General features: G+C 36.0%; 1 non-coding gene across 1 annotated transcript; it reads right to left on the reverse strand.

The window, feature by feature from the left end:
• Positions 1–12,288: 12,288 nt before the first annotated feature.
• Positions 12,289–12,395, reverse strand: LOC131170963 (small nucleolar RNA R71). The gene has a single exon (XR_009141723.1). It is a non-coding gene; the product is annotated as a small nucleolar RNA R71 (small nucleolar RNA).
• Positions 12,396–12,668: the final 273 nt, after the last annotated feature.

The following is a 12,668-nucleotide window of genomic DNA, read 5'->3' on the forward strand; positions in this document are numbered from 1 at the left end:
TTCCTTTGTTTTTCTTGTACTTTCTTTTCTTGTATTTCATTATTTTATGTCTCCTCACTCTCATTGAAGTGTGGTTCTAGGCATCCTAGCTGTCCGGTCGGCACTGGTCACCGGAACAGCAGAACGCACTACCGAACTTAGGGGTGTTACAAAAAATCCATGAGACTTAGGTGATATGCATTGGAGTTGATGCCTACAGAAACTGATAAATATAGAAGGTTTGAGGATGGACTGAATGACAACATCAGGCTGATAGTGACATCTCACCACTTCACCGATTTCTCTCTATTGGTAGCATCAGCCCTTAATGTGAAGAGAGTAAAAAATGAAGAGTAGTCCAGAAAGGATAGGCAACGCAAGAGGGGTTATGGATCTAGTCAGTCCGATTCAGCAAACACTGGTAGTAAGAAGCCCAAGGAGTCTCAGGGTTAGACTCAAGGCCGAGGTAAGAGGCACAAATCTCAGTTTGCTCCGCGAGGAGGAGGACAGTTTGGTGCATCAATGGGTAGTTCTTTGAGTATAGCTACATGGGGATTAGCCCCACCAACCGCTTGTACACATTGTGGGAGACCCCATAAAGGAGAGTGCAAATTTTTAACTGGTTGATGTTTTAGATGTGGGTCTACGGATCACTTCTTGAAGGATTGTCCACAGAGGAATGCTAGTGTTCCCATTGTTCCACCCCAGATGGAGAGGTCTGCTTCAGCAGCATAGAGGGGTAGAAGACTTGCGAGGCCTGATATAGCTGGTACATCACAGAGGCCTACTGTAGAGACAGTTCAGAGGTAAAAGACTAGAGTAGGACCTTGTGCTTATGCTATGAGAGCTCGAGATGAGCCAGAGCCAACTAACATCATTAGAGGTACATTTTCTCTTTATGATCTGTTAGTATGTGCATTGATTGATCCGGGTTCCACACTTTCATATGTGTATATCACACCGCCAGTTAAAGGAGGGGTACTGATAGAGGAGTTAGAGGAGAACATATAAGTCACAAACCCTTTAGGCCATAGTGTCATCGTGAAAAAGGTCTACAAGGGTTGTCCTTTGGGAATACAAGGTTATGAGTTTCTAGCTGATTTGATTGAGCTACCATTCCTTGAGTTTAATGTGATATTGGAAATGGATTGGTTATCACGTCATCAGGCAATGGTAGAAGGGAATGAGATTACAGTTGTGGGTGAAGGAACAGGTTGTCTTTCTACTATCATATTAGCCATAGCAGCCAGAAAAATGATAAGAAAGGGTAGTGAGGCTTTCTTAGCACATGTGATTGACACCAGCAAGACTAGCCCAAGCATAAAAGAGATCCCCACAGTATGTGAATTTTTGGATGTATTTCCTGAAGAGTTGCTGGGTTTGCCACCTGATAGAGAAGTGGAGTTTGCTATAGAGGTTATGCTGGGTATTGCATGGATCTCCATTGCTCCATATAGGATGGCACCTACTGAACTGAGAGAGTTGAAAGTTCAGTTATAGGAGCTACTGGATAAGGGTTTCATACGCCCTAGTATGTCACCTTGGGGAGCATCAGTGCTATTTGTGAAGAAAAGGGACAGTACACTATGGCTTTGTATAGACTATCGGCAGCTGAATAAGATGACTGTGAAAAAGAAATACCTTTTACCTCAGTAGATGATTTGTTTGATTAGTTGAGGGAAGCTGGAGTATTGTCCAAGATAGATCTCAGATTAGGCTATCACCAGTTGAGAGTGAAGGAGACAGATGTTCCTAAGACTGCTTTCAGGACCCGGTATGGACACTATGAGTTTTTAGTGATGCCATTTGGGCTGACAAATGTACCAGCAGCTTTTATGGACCTAATGAACTGCATCTTTCATCCCTACTTAAATCAGTTTTTTTTGGTGTTTATAGATGATATCTTGGTGTATTCTAAGAACCGGGAAGAGCATGATGAACACCTGAGAGTAGTACTACAAACACTGTAGGAAAAGCAGTTGTATGCCAAGTTATCCAAGTGTGACTTCTGGTTGGATGAGATATCCTTCCTTGGACACATTGTGTCAACAGATGGGATCAGGGTAGATCCAAAAAAGATTAAAGCAATAGTTGAATGGAAGCCTCCCAAAAAATATAAAAGAGGTCAAAAGCTTTCTAGGTTTAGCTAGATACTACAGGAGATTTGTGAAGGGATTCTCCCTTATAGTAGCCCCACTGACTAAACTGCTACACAAGAATGCAAAGTTTGATTGGAATGATAAATGTCAAACCAATTTCGAGAAGCTTAAGGCTATACTTATAGAAGCTCCAGTGTTGACACAGCCAGTGTGAGAGAATGACTATGTCATCTACAGTGATGCCTCTCACAATGGGCTTGGGTGTGTTCTGGTGAAGGAAGGGAAAGTAGTTGCCTATGCTTCCAGACAGCTAAGGTCACATGAAAAGATCTACCCAACTTATGATCTGGAATGGGCGGCAATAATATTTGCATTGAAGATATGGAGGCATTACCTATATGGTAAGAAATGCTACATCTATAAGGATCACAAGAGTCTGAAGTATTTGCCAACCCAAAAGGAACTCAATCTGAGATAGAGGAGATGGATTTAATTCCTTAAAGATTACAAATGTCTGATCGAATACCATCCAGGGAAGGCAAATGTAGTAGTTGACGCACTGAGCATGTAGCATCCTCACTTACGTAGTGCAGACGTTATCTTCGTTCGATGGATCGAGGTTGTTTAGGCAGATACCAGAGTACGCATAAATGTAATGTGGATAGCCAAAATACAGACAATCAGAAATGTCTTGAACTACACTACGGTGATAGTGAACAGACATAAATTAACGAAATAAATAAAAATAAAATACAAGAAAAATTAAGAAAAAATAAAAGAGAGGGAATGAAACTAGGTGAAACGAGCCGACACCGTAGTGATAGGTGATCGCTCCGGGAAGTTACGGAGAAGGCAATTGCCAACCCTATGACCGTGGGGAAACTCTTGGAAATAATTTTTGAGACATAATTAAAGGCCTATAGAGGTGTAATTGACATTAGAAATGTCAAAGAAAAATTAATGAATTAGTACAATTAAAAACATAAAATCAAAAAATCGATAAAAATCGGTGTTATTGAAAAATCAGGAATACAATCTGAAGAGGGGCATTTTGGTCATTTGACACATCGAGTTGACTTTTGACCTAAATTTCCATTAAAAATAAGTGATATTAAACTTTGAAAATGTCATGAAAAATAAGAAATGTGGTACATAATGTAAATAGTGAAAAATTAGTGATAAATTTGCAAATTATGGAAATTAGGATTAATTAATTCATTAACCTAAGTTAGTGCTCCACTAACTACATATAATGGGACCTATATAAACCATTTGGGATAGAAACTAAAGTCATCTTCAACCTTTAAACATACCAGCCAAATTGAACCCCAAGGAAGCACCATGGCCGAAGCTTGATAAAGCACCATGCACCCATGTTTTAGCCCTCTTTTTCACTAGTTTTCTTCATTAAAGCTTGCACACTCAACTTGAGGAAGCTTTTGGGAGCAAGAAAGGAAGGATTTGGTGAAGTTTTGGAAAAGCTCTCAACAGGTAAGTGTCCAATCTTGCTGCCTTTCTTTAGAAATCTTGATGTTTAGGTTAAGGGGAGTTTATTGGTGATGAAATTTGAAAGAATTGTTGAGTTATGGGACTATTCATTTTAGGCAGCCATGGGAGGTGAGTTTGCTTGAGTTTTTCCTACATTTAATTGATGACAATTAGGATTGATTTGATTAAATTGATGTATTAACAGCTTACTTCCCATGTATGTATATTGAGCACTTGAATTTAAGGGTTTGGAAAGTATATTTGAAAGCCTTAGCAAATTGCCATTTTTGGCAGCCTTGAAGTGCATGGATTAGTGCTTGAATTCATGAATTAAATTGATGAATTATGGTAATTATGGTTTAAGGGCATTGTATGTGAAGTGATAGTGGAATTGTATGTAATAAATTAATTGATTCATGTATATGTGTTATGTTGAACTTAACTTTGTGAATTAGGGTTGTATAATGCTCAATGAGCACTTATTTATTCTGCCAAAATTGACATAATTGAGATGTGATGAATAATATAGAAGTGCCATGAATGAGGAATTGTAGTATTGGGAGGAGGAGAATTGTCAATTGGAAGTGCACTTTTGTGTGCAGGTTGTGTTTGTTGAAAATAGTAGCTAAATTGAGCCATAAGTGCAAATTTTTGACCCCAATTGGTATGGGGCCAATTGGAGGAAAAACTGGACATAAAATAGGCCAACTTTTATGTAGAAATGTTGCCAAAATTCTGTCCAAAAACTGACCTTAAAATTTACCTAATCCGGAATTGTAACTTTGCAAACCCAGATTTTTGACCATATGAACAATAGACATTGAAATGACCATAACTCATATAAAACAGGTCCAAATGACCTAAAATTTATTTCAATGGAAAGCTTAGACATAGGGATATAACTCTTATGAAGATAGCAAAGCTCAAAAATGACCAGAACCAAGTCAATTTGCTTGCCCAAGTTAGGGTACCAAATCTGCCAGAATTGAATTTGACCAAAAAATTGACCCAACTTTGCATTAAAAATGCAATCTGTCCAGCTTTAGTAAATTGACCATATCTTGGTCTATAGAACTCAAAATGACATGAAATCTGTGGAAAAAATTCAACAAGACATAGACCTATAAAATTGCTTCTTTGACCAGAATCTAAAAACCAAGGGAAACAGGACATCTAGCTCGATTAATCTAGCATACCAAAACTAAAAAATTGACATTATCATGCAATAAGTCTTAGAAATAAATTTGGCAATAAATACCAACTTATGAGAATTGTAAAGTGTACTATTTTAGCAACATATTGAAATGCAAATTGTGACATATTGATACTAGAATCAACCTATCTATGATGCATAAAAAGGTCAACATTTTTGTTGACTAGTGAAAGGCATAATGACCTATAAACCCTAAAAATAAAGAATTAAATATTTGAGCTTGTAAATGCCCTAGTATTGCCTAATTGACTAGTTTGGATAGGTTGGCATGCTAATAGGGTACTAACAGCTGTACTGTAAATGGCTTCACATCATACTGTGTTTTATGGCTTATTATGCCGCACTGTGATTTTAATAGCCTATGGCTATACGGATTATGTTATTATACTCGGCTTATTGCCTGATTTATTATATGGCTTCTTAGCCACACTGTTTGCATGCCGGGAGATACTTTGCGACCGATGGTATGACTGCCCGAGATACTAGGTACCCAGTGCTATATTAACTATTTATCCAGTCTGGTCGATGTATAAGCTACACGGGCAGTTAATTTAAGCATTATTAAATTCAGACAGCTAAATTAAGTGTAGTGACATACAGTACAACCAAATTAAGTACAAATGAAATATTAGCAAATAAAAGTATAAACAGTAATGAAAGAATAATCTTAGTAAAGATTACTGAAATATTAGACTGAAAAGAATATTGACACCATAAATTCATAAATCATTAAATTATTATATTTTAGTTTATTTCTCTTTATGATTGGCACCACTAAGAAGAATTGCTTAGCGCGTTACTTTTGCTACGCGTAGGTATTAGAGACACTGTTGGGGAGCCTAACTGACCTACGATCGGGTGAGAGATCAGATTTGCACAGGAGTCTAGAGTCATCTGCACTGCATTGCATACATGGTAGGACTTAGGGATTCTTGTGTTTTACACATCTTTTGTATTTTGAAATTTGGCTTTGTTATTTGTAATGTTATGGAACTTTAATATTTGTAATAATTTGTACATATTAAACTTATATGGAGATTTTCTAGATGTATTTAAATTATTATAGACTATATTATGGAACTGTTTAAATACTGTAAAGTTTATTGACTTTACTGAGACCTTAAGATTATGTACAAATTTGGAATTTGAGAATATTATATTGAATAGTTTTTAGCAGGTGTAGAAGGATTGTTTGTTCGAAATATAGACGACACTTTACCGAATTTGAATTAAAATTTTGCAACACTTAGTTTTATCAAAACATAAAATAATAAACAATCATGATATATATTTCATACAACGGTTTCCTAAACCAAATTGAGTATTAAAAAAATAAGATAATCACATACTAGGTGCTCCGGCATGCCGTGTCGCATGCTTTGCTTAGCTACACTGTAGATGGGGTGTTACATTTAGTGGTATCAGAGCACAGTTTAGGCATTTCTAGACCTAGATAGATTGCATACCATGCATTGCATTTGTAAGTGTTAAGATGACTCTAATGCATATCTATTTATTTTTGGTTATTCAAGGTTAAGACATGGACTTGGAGTCGCAGGAGACAATAGAGAGAGAAGTAGAAAGTCGTAATCTGACTAAGAGTAATGTTAGAGGCAGGGGAGATCTTGCTCCATTAGTGCAACAGGTGCCTACACAACCCCAACATGCCTTGTTTGAGCAGATGACCGAGTACTTTAGACAAATTATTGGGGTAATTACACCATCACAGCCTCAGCAAAAGTTACCTTTGGGAAGAATTAGAAAGTATGGGGCTGTAGATTTTCATGGCTTAAAGGAAGATGATTTTACAGCTACAGAGTATTGGTTAGAAAGAGCTGAAAGAGTCTTGCGGCAACTACAATGCACACCAGAACAGAGATTAGAGTGTGCAATCTCACTGCTACAGGAAGCTGCTTATCAATGGTGGGATACTATAACTAAAGTAATGTCTCTAACTAAACTGACATGGGTTTTCTTTCTGATAGAATTCAGAAAGGAATATATTAGCTGTCATAAAAAGAATAGAATAGGAGTGGAGATTAGCAAAAGGAAGTAATTAGACAGTGTAGTAATAAGAGGCCTAGAGAGCCCTTAATTCAGACATCTATTCAGAGTAAGAGACTGAGACGTAGGCCTGTACCCAGAATAGTTCAATCAGAGACACCAGTGATGAGTGCATTGGGACTAGCAAGAAAATGTGACCATTATAAAAGATGGCGTAAAGGTGAATGTTGGGGGTTGACTAGAGCCTATTATAAATGTGGAGCCATGGACCATCATGTGAAAAATTATCCTAAGGGGAATTTGCCATAGACATGGACAGAGAAATTACCTCCCACTGCACAGAGTGATAGAAGATTGGAGGGATCTGAGGCAACAAGGAGTACCGTAAAGCTTGGAATTGAGACTGTAGGAGGACCAGAGGCAAAAGTAACATCACCTACAAATGTTACCCAAGCCAGAGAAGAGTAAGATGCTTCAGATGGGAAGTTAAGGTAAAGTATTTATTCTTTATGATATTATATACCTATGCATTATTAAAGAAAGGAGTTCAAATGGATAAATCTGAATAAGATATTTTAGTTATTAACCATTAGACCATAGTATGATGGGAAATAGGATCTGGTTTCTGAAAAATTGACCTGAGATGGGAGGTATTATTATTAACTGATAGAATTAGAGTGGATTTTAAGAAGATAGTAACCATAGTGGAATGAAAGTCACTTAAGAATGTAAAGTTGAGCGGAATAGTAAAAATTAAAAGGTAACTCAGCTCTAAAAACTGTAGTCAAGAAAGATAGGATGTTAGAAAATCTGATCTATTGGGAAATACTGTGGTAACTATGCAATATTCTCGATGTTTGTGCTGTAAGCTGCATATTACAGTACTAACTTGGGACTATTGTATAGAGCTACATATTTATGATAGAAAATAAAAATAAGGATAAAATTATAAAACTAAGACTAGTGAGACAGATTAAAGAGAAAGTAAAGTATTATAATACGAAAAAGCTAAAAGACAAGGAGATAGCGGTCCCTCGATTATTTACACTGGATAAATTTCAAGGATGAAATTCCTTTTTAAAGGGGAATAGTTGTAACATCCTCACTTATGTAGTCTATACATTATACTGTTCCAATGACTAAGGTTGTCCGGGCAGACAGCCAGAGTACAGATAGTCAGAATGTGGATAGCCAGAATGCAGACAGTCGAAAATGTCTAGAACTATACTTCGGTGATAGTGAACAAACATAAATTGATGAAATAAATAAAAAGAAAATACTGGAAAAATTAAGAAAAAATAAAAGAGAGGAAATGAAACTAGGTTAGACAAGCCGGCACCGTAGCGATGGGTGACCACACTGGGAAATTATGGCGAAGGCAATTGCCGACCCTAGGACCACAGGGAAACTCTTAGAAATAATTTTTGAGACATAATTAAAGGCCTATAGAGGTGTAGTTGACATTAGAAATGTCAAAGATAAATTAATGAGTTAGCACAATTAAAAAGAAAAGATCGAGAAACTGGCAAAAATCGGTGTTATCGAAAAATCGGGAATACAACTCGAAGAGGGGCATTTTGGTCATTTGACACCTCTAGTTGACTTTTGACCTAAATGTCCATTAAAAATAAGTGATATTAAACTTTGAAAATGTCATGAAAAATAAGAAACATGGTACATAATATAAATAGTGAAAGATTAGTGGCAAATTTGTAAACTATGGAAATTAGGATTAATTAATTCATTAACCTAAGTTAGTGCTCCACTAACTACATATTATGAGACCTATATAACCATTTGGGATAGAAACTAAATTCATCTTCAACCTTTAAACATACCAACTGAATTGAACTCCATGGAAGCACCATGGCCGAAGCTTGATGAAGCACCATGCACCCATGTTTTAGTCCTCTTTTTCACTAGTTTTCTTCATTAAAGCTTGCACACTCAATTTGAGGAAGCTTTTGGGAGCAATAAAGGAAGGATTTGGTGAAGTTTTAGAAAAGCTCTCAACAGATAAGTGTCCAATCTTCTTACCTTTCTTTAGAAATCTTGATGTTTAGGTTAAGGGGAGTTTATTGGTGATGAAATTTGAAAGAATTGTTGAGTTATGGGACTGTCCATTTTCGACAGCCATGGGAGGTGAGTTTGCTTTATTTTTTCCTACATTTAATTGATGAGAATTAGGATTGATTTGATTAAATTGATGTATTAGCAGCTTACTTCCCATGTATGTATATTGAGCACTTGAATTTAAGGGTTTGGAAGGTATATTTGAAAGCCTTAGCAAATTGCCATTTTTGGTAGCTTTGAAGTGCATGGATTAGTGCTTGATTTCATGAAAGAAATTGATGAATTATGGTAATTATGGTTTAAGGGCAGTGTATGTGAAGTGATAGTGGAATTGTATGTAAGAAATTAAGTGATTCATGTATATGTGTTATGTTGAACTTAACTTTGTGAATTAGGGTTGTATAATGTCCAATGAGCACTTGTGTATTCTGCCCAAATTGACATAATTGAGTTGTGATAAATGATATAGAAATTCCATGAACGTAGAATTGTAGTATTGGGAGGAGGAGAATTGTCAATTGGAAGTGCACTTTTGTGTGCAGGTTTTGTTTGTTGAAAATAGTAGCTAAATTGAGCCATAAGTGCAAATTTGTGACCCCATTTGGTATGAGGCCAATTAGAGGAAAAACTTGACCTAAAATAGGCTAACTTTTATGTAGAAATATTGCCAAAATTCTGTCCGGAAATTGACCTTAAAATTTACCTAATCTGGAATTACAACTTTGCAAACCCAAATTTTTGATCATATGAGCAGTAGTCATTAAAATGACCATAACTCACTCACAAAAGGTCCAAATGACGTGAAATTTATATCAATGGAAAGCCTAGACATAGAGCTATAACTCTTATGAACACACTAAAGCCCAGAAATAACCAGAACCAAGTCAATTTGCTTGCCCAAGTTAGGCTAGTTGATAAGTGCATAATTTGTTAATTTTACTCCCATTACATTTAGTGTTTTTAGTGTTCTTTTATGTTTAATTCAGTTGGTTAAAATATATTTATCATTTAGGCATATTTTTAAATAGTTGTAGAATAATTGTGTTAAATGGAGAAATTTTCAGCATTTGACCCTTACTGTATTTTTCAGTTGTTTCTAAAGTTGTGGGCCTCCAAATTGAGTGTTGTTTAATCCATTGAAAAGCTAAGATAGAGCACTTCAAATGATAAAGAGGGACCAAAGCCCAAATTAGTCTCCAAGGTTGACAAAATGAGCTATGAATCTATTGCAAAAGCCCAGACTTGATGTGTCACGACCAGTTTCAGTATTGATTTTGTATCTAGAGTTTCAGATGCCCAAATGAAGCAAGCCTAAGCCCAATCAAACCTTAAGAGCCACCTTTACAACTTCTATGAAGGCTGAACATGAGATGAGACCATTTTAATTGTGAAAAATAGCAATAAAATCGTCACTATGGGCTGGACTTTCTGTTTGAACCAGTCCCAATTTTTGGGCCATAACTTGGGTTGTAAACCTCGGATTTGGGCGAGTGAGTACCCGTTGGAAAGTTAAGAAATAGGGCAACAACTTTCTTGAAGAGGGTAGAGGCAGATTCGGAAAGGAAGTTACTAAAAATCAGCATTGATTTCAGAGACGTGAATACAGGTTGAAAATCTATCTTTTGAAACTTTTCCTAGTTTGGTTCCTATCTTTGACTATAAATACGTCTTTGGGCAGCAGCTAAGGGCATCCCAATTTAGACCTTCATTCTCCATAGAAGACCTTCGTTCTCCATTCTCTTTTTATATTTCTTCTTTATTTTCCCTTTATTTTTTTATAAGCCATGAACATGAGTGACTATGTTTTTAATATAGTTCAAGGGATTCAAGCTCTTATGTGTGTTTTGTGAGACTAGGTTCTTAATTTAATTTATGTCTTTTTGAATATCTATTGTTTTTTGATTTAATTGTTCTTGATCTATTGAATGATTTTCTAAAAAGGCCTATTAGTTAATTGTTTTATTTGATCAATTGCCAGTTCATCTTCATAATCCGTAATTGTTGTGTAAGATTGAACATGAGTAGCAATTATGTTTTATTGATTATCATCCAAGTTTTAGATAATAACCTAAGGAAACAATAGGGTGGATTAAATGATTTATGCTTCATAAATTGTTGTTCAGCTTAACTACTTCCTTTTCTTAAAGCAATTATTAATTTGATGAGGATTGCTTAATACCGACTCAGTTAATAATTAGAGTCAATGAGAGTGCTGGGATGAGTATAGAAAAGTCAGGGGTTTGCCTCGCTGTTTGATAAATCTACATTAAGTATTCAGTAAGAGATAATTGTATTTCTTTTGTCTATGATCAAATCAATGCATTGGAATGAAAATTACCTTGGACTGAAGTTTGTTTAATTAAAGAGTTTCATATTTAATTTTAGAACTTAATTTTGGATTTTTGATTCCTTCTTTGGATTACAAATTAATCCCCCCCAACCTTTGTTTATTTTTCCATTACACAAGTGCACGAAATTTAATAATTCAGTCTCTAGGGTTTTACCTGGATTTACCACTTACTGCAGAAAATATTTAATAATTGGTGATTTCAGTTAATTTAATTTCTGGAAGATTTGACACCCACTAAGAATTTTGGCGCCGTTGCCGGGGACTGAAATTAATTGGATTTCGTGTTTTTAGTATTAGGATATTTTGTTATTAATTTTGTTTGTGAAGTGTTGTTATTTTTAGGTTTTTGGAAAAAATTATGGTGTTACTATTCATTGATAGATTTTTATTGAATTTGGGGGGCGGCCCATACCTGTTTTGAAGGAAACGACGCTCTATACCTATTTGGCCCCACCCTCTTGAGGCCAAATCCCATTGTTTTCTAGGGTTTTGAGGCATTTTTCTGTTTTTACTTTGATTTCTTTTTCTTTATGATAAGAATTTCTCAATCTGGTAAGTTGATCTTTGATCCTGAAGTAAAAAAAATAGCTAAACGGTTGAGAAAATTGGCTAAGTAAGCCAGGCAGATTTCGAGTACATCTGAAGGAGTCCAATCTCCAAAGGAGCCAAGTTTGGATTCAGATTCGAATTTAGAGTCAAGTTTCGAAAATGAGACCATGGCTGCTGCTAGGACTTTGAAAGGGTTGGTTGCTCCTGATCTAAACCAACAGCCTTTGTGTATTCAATACCCTACTTTAAATGTTGCTTTTGAGTTGAAATCTGAACTAATCCATTTGTTGCCTAAGTTTCATGGTCTTGCAGGTGAGGATCCACATAAGCGTTTAAAAGAATTTCAAGTTGTGTGTTCCAACATGAAACCTCAAGGAGTTTCAGAGGATCAAATCAAGCTTCGAGCTTTTCCTTTTTCACTGAAAGGCACAGTTAAGGATTGGATATATTACCTTCCTTCTGAATCTGTCAACTCATGGAATGAAATGAAGCAGATATTTTTGGAGAAGTATTTTCCTACTTCCCGCGCTGCCAACATAAGAAAAGAAATTTGTGACATTCGGCAGTACAATGGAGAGAGTTTGTATGAGTATTGGGAAAGATTCAAGAAGCTGTGCGCAAGTTGTCCCCATTATTAAACAAGTGAGCAGCTGTTGATTCAGTATTTCTATGAGGGATTTCTACCAATGGATCGCAGTATTATTGATGCAACCAGTGGAGGAGCTTTGGTTGACAAAACACCAGATGAAGCAAGGAGGCTGATTGCTAACATGGTAGCAAACTCTTAACAGTTTGGAATGAGAATGGATCACACACCCATGAAGGTTAATGAGGTAAGTACATCTAACCTTGAGAAACAAATTTATGATTAACTTATTTGGTGAGGCAGTTGGCTGTAAGGAAAATGCAAACT

This window comes from Hevea brasiliensis, chromosome 11 (genome assembly GCF_030052815.1).
Source record: "Hevea brasiliensis isolate MT/VB/25A 57/8 chromosome 11, ASM3005281v1, whole genome shotgun sequence".
NCBI lineage: Eukaryota > Viridiplantae > Streptophyta > Magnoliopsida > Malpighiales > Euphorbiaceae > Hevea > Hevea brasiliensis.